The sequence below is a fragment of the Pomacea canaliculata genome, linkage group LG6, assembly GCF_003073045.1.
Source record: "Pomacea canaliculata isolate SZHN2017 linkage group LG6, ASM307304v1, whole genome shotgun sequence".
Taxonomy (NCBI): Eukaryota; Metazoa; Mollusca; class Gastropoda; order Architaenioglossa; family Ampullariidae; genus Pomacea; species Pomacea canaliculata.
The window spans coordinates 12,894,533-12,901,850 of NC_037595.1; positions in this window are offsets into that span (position 1 = coordinate 12,894,533).

Sequence of the window (7,318 nt, forward strand, 5' to 3'; positions counted from 1 at the left end):
CCCATGTTCTAAAAGCAAGCTCTGTTGATTGCTGCTTCTTTGTCGGGAAATTTAGTGAACATCACGGACAACATCCTCTTTAACTGCTACTTTGATGCATTGGTGTAGAAAGATGCTCAGCTTTGGGTGATGGGGAGGGTGACGGTGAACGACGTTCACATTCTTGCCTCCTCAAGATTTTTTTTTTTTTTTTTTTTTGAGAGCTCAGTTTCCCCCTTTGCACCCCTTTCCCCACCCTCATCCCCTGTTTCCTATGCCACTGTGATATGTGCATATATATTGATGGTCCTTTTGGCCTGTTCTTATTGTCATTTTATGGTCCTTATACTTAGCGTTTGTTTCCTGTTACATTCACGTTATTCCAATGTCGACTCTATTAAAGAGTGTGAAATATTATAGATACTTATTTTACAAAAATAATATGTCGTGAACGATATTTTTATGACGATACTTTTACAAAAATGTTATTATACTATTATATCACAAGTCTTGTTGGTACGGTCTTCTGCTCTAGTCAGTCTCTCTCTTCGCGCATCTTCTGACATTAATATCAAGGTGTGTGAGTTGTTTATAATGAAATAATGAAGGTTGCTGAAGGTGATATCGATACTAAAAGTCAGATAGGAGCTTAGCTTAGCTGAGCCTTGCTATAGTCAAGACTAGATATGACCAGGGTTTAGTCTTGAACCCAGCGCTTGTGCCGTTTGACCCCACCACCACCCGTGTCAGCCGCTCCGCCCTCTCAAAGCCCCGCCCTCTAGACGGCAGCAAAGTTGGCGTTGGCACTTTCCAAGACCAAAGCTCCCGGCTATCAGTAGCAAAGTGGTGTCCAGATCTTCGAGCACCGCAACAACTTGCAACCGTGAGCCACGAATCAATGGCTCCCACGGGACCGTCCAGACAAAATCTTTTTTGACTTTGAGGCCAAGCCCTGGCAAAGACGTTAGGGAAGCCCAGACACCCGCAGGCACAAGAACAAAGGCTGCGGCTGCTTTCAGCTTCCAAACCCGATGGAATAGTCCGGTACAACATCTAGGGATCTTTATGAAGCCGAATCATTTTGGCCCGCCATAAGCAAGCTGTTCAACGGGAAGTAGCTCCACCATCGCCATCGCCACCACCGCTGCGTGGAAGCTGGCATCGTCCACACACCCAACCTCGCGTGATTAGTCTTCAGCGCGGGAAAGTGAATCTGGTGAATGAACAGATAAGGCCTACTTTAGGCCATTATGGAGATGTGCTCGTTCCTGCGGGAGCCCCGTAACTACGTCGTAACTACGTCTGGGGGCGGGAGGGCGCGCTGATGGTACTGTGGGTGAAGGTCAGTAATGGTGTTTCTCGTGTTTACCATTAACCCCGACGAGACGCCTTTTCTTCCTCGATGACCAGACGATGTGTAGACAAGAGTCTATGGGAAAGCTAGACCGGGGGGGGCTCTCGAAGCCTCTCGGCGATCCGTGACTGATGCAGCGTGCAGTGTTAGAAAGCTCTCCAACGACGGAAGGTTGGCTCGAGAAAACCGCTAAAGGGCACGTTACGGAGAGACTTGCCAAGCCGCCCGTTTGATACCAAGGGATCTCTTCTGATGGAAACCGCCCACAAGTGGCCGAGTGGGTCTTAGATCCCTCCTATGTTTTCCATCTTTTTTTAAGAGTTTGCATTTATTAGCCCTTTCCTAAATGGGTGGCCTCTATAACAGACGAGGAATAGCGCTCATGGGTCCAGGCCAGGCCAGGGGTCACTGAGGTTTTGCCGAAGGGTAACAAGAATCCGAAGACATTGTCGGTGTGTACGAGGCTTTTTTTAAATAAAAAAATAGGATGTGAGAACTGCGTTTGTGTACAGATTGAGAGAACAACTTGTCTGCGTCGTACAGAAGTCCTTCGAATTGCATCTTCTATAACAGTCCAGATACTTGTAAGGCGTCGCATAAACCTTTTTCACGAATACTAGGTGAATGTCAAAATTCTTTCTCTCTCGTTTTCTCTCTCTCTTTCTCACACATACACACACTTTCTTGATCCCAGTTTTTCATAGATTCTAAAACCACATTTGCACAAAACTTTTCCGCTTCTTTACAACAAATTTAAAAGACGGTTGGGCGACGCCTCAGCAGGACAGAATGGCAATCGTCTGTGAGAGAGGCGACTGAAGGCAGCTCAGTCTCACAACAAAATGTACGACTGTCTCAGCAGCTCAGTGGAGGATTAGTCGAGGGCGCTGCCTTCCCTTTGAGTGGGTCAGGGGTTGAGATGAGGGTAACATGGAGAAGCTTTTTACAGCGGGTATGGATGGGATGTCTGAATCGCAAATAGTCGCTCTTGCAAGACCCAGAAACTTAGAGGGGTGAGGGTTTAGAGGAGAATAGTGAGGTGAACAAGCGTCTGGGACACGCCTGGCTTTCTCTTATTCCTCCTTCTCCCCTTACATCTTTGGTTCTTGAATCATCATCAAGTACTTGATGCTCTGGACCTCTTCGAGCTGTTCACCGTTCAAGAAGATCTCATTTGCCTCGCCAGATGACTTTGTTGTAGTCTGAATTACTGGTCTGTTCACTTGTCTGCACCTTCTCTACCTAGTTCATCCTTATTTATCGGCATGTCCGGCTGTAATAGGCACAGGTAGACCGGCTTGTTGTTTTGCACTTCCCACACGTTCATGAATACTATATCTACTGTGTACTGATAATGCAGTAGGTGAGTAGGTGAGTTGCCAAAACGTTGTGCATTTATTTACTTATTTATTCATTAGTTCATTCATATATTTTATTTGTAGTTGGATCTGTTTCTATATGAGTTTTAATCAACTAGTCCAATTTAAAAAAAAAATACTTTCTCCGAGGCAAGAGCGAGAAAATCAGGTGAAACAAATGATTAACTAAACCTTTGTGGTGAACGGCTAGTAGCACAGTAAATATGTCGGGATTTTATTCACAAGGGGACACCTGCTATTCACGTCAACACAAAATCACAGCTACCTTCACCCTTCACCCCAGTCTGAGGCCACAGACTGCACACAGACAGCGAGGTGACCGAGACCTTGCCGGCTGTTCTCGTCCTCGCAACCTGACCTTTGGCTCACTCTTATTATGTTCACCTTTACCTTATTGCCCTCCTGTGTGTTAAATGTTTTCCTCTCAACAAAACTGTCAACCTCCACCCGTGTGCCTGCCAGTTAGTCGTCTGTCTGTCCTCTGCGTGTGTGTGTGTACTGCCTTACTTCCTGTACCGCTTTCAATGTGTGTGTGTGGGTGGTTCGCTCTCCTTGTTAGTTTGGCATTGTTTCTCAGTTTACTGTTTTCTGTCTGTATGCTAGTCTCTCTCTGTGTGAGTGTAGAGTGGGGTTTATTCAGGGCCGCCGAGAGCCAGCCCGGGCCCCGGGACAGACCACCTCTCCGGGCCCCTTGTACTTGTAATCGTAAATTATTTTCCCAGTATATAATGTATAACAAAATGTATATAATGTAAAAAAAAAAATCCACTGACCAAGGCCTGTCCCCCTTGACAGCCGCGGGCCCGGGTACACCAGACCCCTCTGTCCCCCTCTCTCGTCAGGCCTGCGTTTATTGCCTCACTGCCTACAACCAGTACGCAAACTGCCTAATGTAAATTAAATCAAAGACATCCTCAATTCCCTCAATTCGGTCTAAAGCCTCGATCAGCTCTCATGAATTTAAGCATCTTTTTATTTAATATTCTAAAGCAACAACAGGCTGATTTTATTCCATGATGCTTTTAATAAAACATTGTTTAAGAAACTAATAACGTCTTTGCTCTGCATTACAAACTTCACAGTTCTTCATTTTTTTTAATAGTTATTAGCATTTTCATTTAGTAATTAAACTGTTATAATGTAATTACATGTGGGAGAGAAATTTGTTATAGTTTCAGGATGTTCCCCTGTCCAGCAATTTTTCTGAGCTTAGCTGCAAGGGAAGGTACTCGTGCAAACGACGGCCTTCTCACCGCCTCAAGACACGAATTACCTCCCGTGCATCGCGGGTAGATGTATGACTAATGGCGCTGTGTGCACGTGCCTTCAGCAGACGCTCCCCAGACGCAAACACTCGCTCTCGCCATTTTTCCGAGGCACTGGCTTTCGGAGCTCTCGTCTGCATTCAAAACATATCAGTAAAACAAGTAAAAACATATGGATGGGGACCGTGCACAAGTCCACTGCTCTCTCCCTCTTTCACACACACTTTTTCCTTTCGATTTTCTCTATCCTTCTCTCGTTCATCTGAATGCGTGTGTGTGTGTTCTTTCCCAACTTTCTCCATTTTTCTCCAAAGTATGAATAACATTATATAGAGAGCAGCTCATACAATCAGACATTATACAACCTTGCTACAGGTTCCAAATTCACACAGTCAAAATTTACAAGTGCGTACGTGCGTGCTGGCTATACCATCTTTATGCACAGAAAGAGATCGGAATCGTGATTTAGAATTTGTATACATATACGCCTTATTAACATATGATCCCAGCTATTGAGACCCTAACAACGTGAAAATATCCATGTACAGTGCTGACGTCTGTGTTGTTGACCTCTTGCCCTGTGCATGGTCTATCTCGGAAACCGAAGGAGAGTTGGGTGAGTATTCGCCCATATTGGGCCAAATAGTATCTTGCCTTGAGTTTTACCCAATCGTTAACAAAAACCGTGCACCACAGCAAATTAATCGCACTTTTTTATTTTTGAACAGGATTAATTGATTCCAAAATGTACGATTCCTTCATGATTGCTTCTAAGACAGCCAGTAAGACACGCAGACAGACAGACCAATAGACAGACTTTTTTGTGTTTGGTTTTCCCACCCACCCTTCGCTCTTTTTTTAACATCTGTCCGCCCCCTTCACCTCTACTACTCCAACACCATTTTTGTTTTCTCAGGTACCCGACTGAACTCACATGTGTTTATTTATGGAGCAGGGCCTACGTGTGGCCAATGTTAACAAATATTCCCCTTATTGTTCCTCGTTCACGCATGACTGGTTCAATAGAGTTTTCGATCCCTCCATGTCCTGCGTTTGTGTTTGCATTTTAACAGTTTAACGCTTCAGTTGATGGTAAACAGTCTATGTCCTGGTGAAATTATAAACCTTCACGCTTCATGGCCCCAACTGAAGGGTCTATACTTATCGTCAAGCTTGGCTTCTCCAGGTCCAATGGAAGCTTTTTCGAGACATTCGTTGAGGCGAGGTGAATGAACAGAAATTTCAATGAACAGAAATTTACTGAGAATAGGTCTGTTGAAATGGGTGTGTTGAGACATCAAAGTGATTAACCCGCTTCTTGAACTCTTTTCCCTCGAAGAAGTGACATTAGATGTTATTTAAATAATATCAGCTTGATTTCGAGGCTAATTGTCCTCCTCTCCTCACCTTATTGCACTTTTCCCCTCACCCTTGCATATGTGGGCCTGGTAACTGCCAATAGTATTCAATTTTAACTTTCATAATTTACTGGTATGGGATGCAGAGGTGGTTTGAGTTCCACTAGATCACGGGTCGTCTGCCAGCCGTCTGTTTCGCAAAAGGATGGAGGGATGCAGACCCAAGTAATTGAATACCAAAACAACAGCTATTCAACTGTTATTCATTCCCATCTGCACCATCATTTTATCATCTCTATATCCTCCGAAAGGACCAACAACTAAACTCAATTCGTCATTTATTTCCCATCCTGACCGCTTTCTGAACCCTCTTTTTTCGTCAAATCTCACTCTATCATCAACGGCAACTGGTGTGCAGTCGGGGGAAACGAGAGAAAGAGGACCGCCATAAAAGTTGTTACATAAATTCTTATCATGTTCCCCATCCTTCTCTACCCCTCCAGCAGATGAGACATGATGGCAGCTAACACACAAATATAAAATTGCAAACCGACAGATTGATTCTCGCGTGTAGCCATGTTTGTGAGGCCCACCACCCCCCTCTCATCCATGTTTGCGTTTACTCGTTCGTTGCCACTCTTCCTGAAAAAAAACATTTGAGCAGACTTGTAGCTTTGTTGACTTTCCTTCTGTACATTTTCTCTCTCGCACACTCTATACACTTCCTGTCTCGCAAAACTAAACAGCGCTGCGAATATAAACAAAACACAATAATAGTAACCTGGCCTGACACACACCAAACAATATTTGGGGTTTTTTTCCCACGACTCATTCTCTGACAATCTGCTTTTGACGGGTAGCCGGTGGGAAAACAGTGGATTGTGTTACAAAAACAAACTACTCAAAGTATGGTGACCCCTTAACCGCGAATAGTCAACGAGGTGAAGGCCGCGGGGCGCTCGGTAGCGTAGTGGTGAAGACACTTGTCACCCCTGCAGTGAAAAGGTCTGAGTTCAGATCTCGTCTTGGGACGCTATCTGTATGAAACACGTGTTCGTAGGTCTGGCCGTTGGGGTTTTCTTACAGGTACTTCGGCTTACTCCCCCTGTCATCATTCCTCTCCTCTCGTAATTCCCAATCACCTGAACCAACCGACCAACAAACCAAGTGATGGCCACCGTTGAAAATTTTGAAGACCATGACTGGTTGCTGCTTCTCCTTGTACCTTCATGCTTGGTTTGTTACGAAGGTTCTTCGTGATGAATATCGTTGAGTTGAAATAATTTAATGGAATACGAGTTTGAATTTCTTATTTCTTGTGCTGAAAAAAGGAATTGGAAAACGATATATTTTGATTCTCAAAGGTTATGACGATATTTACAACAATTATTGTGTCTTTTAGGTTGTCAGAACCTACTCTTGTAGCAAGACTTAAGCTTGCAGCAAAAAGGCATGTAAAATTATACATGATACACGAAAATTGCTCTGACATGATACACGGATGATTGTTCAGAGAGTACCGCGAGAACGTTTCCCATGAAAAACTGAATTCACTGACCCATGGAGATTCATATGTAATCATTACAGCCATGAGAATGAGTATACAAAACAGAGAAAATAAAAGTGAACAGGAAGCTCTGAAATGCTAACATCACCTAGGATGTATAAAAAGGGGGATAATGATAAGTGCTCACCCCCTGCTGTCTGCTACCCCTACCGGTATTCTGAGTGAACATAAAACTGTTGGAAAATGCTCGGCTTTGGGGAGGAGGGTGGATGTGGTGGTGGCAAATTTCATGCTGAAGTGAACGACGCTCACATTCTAGCCTCCTCAGTACTTGATTTTAATTTTAGAGGCGGCCTACAGTTCATTTGACCCGGTAGGAAATGGAAAGTAATAACAGACTGAGTGGCACAAAAGCTGGGAGAGACTGTGAACGCCAAGCCATCGACAGAAGAGATGATGCAACCCAGCCGCAGGGT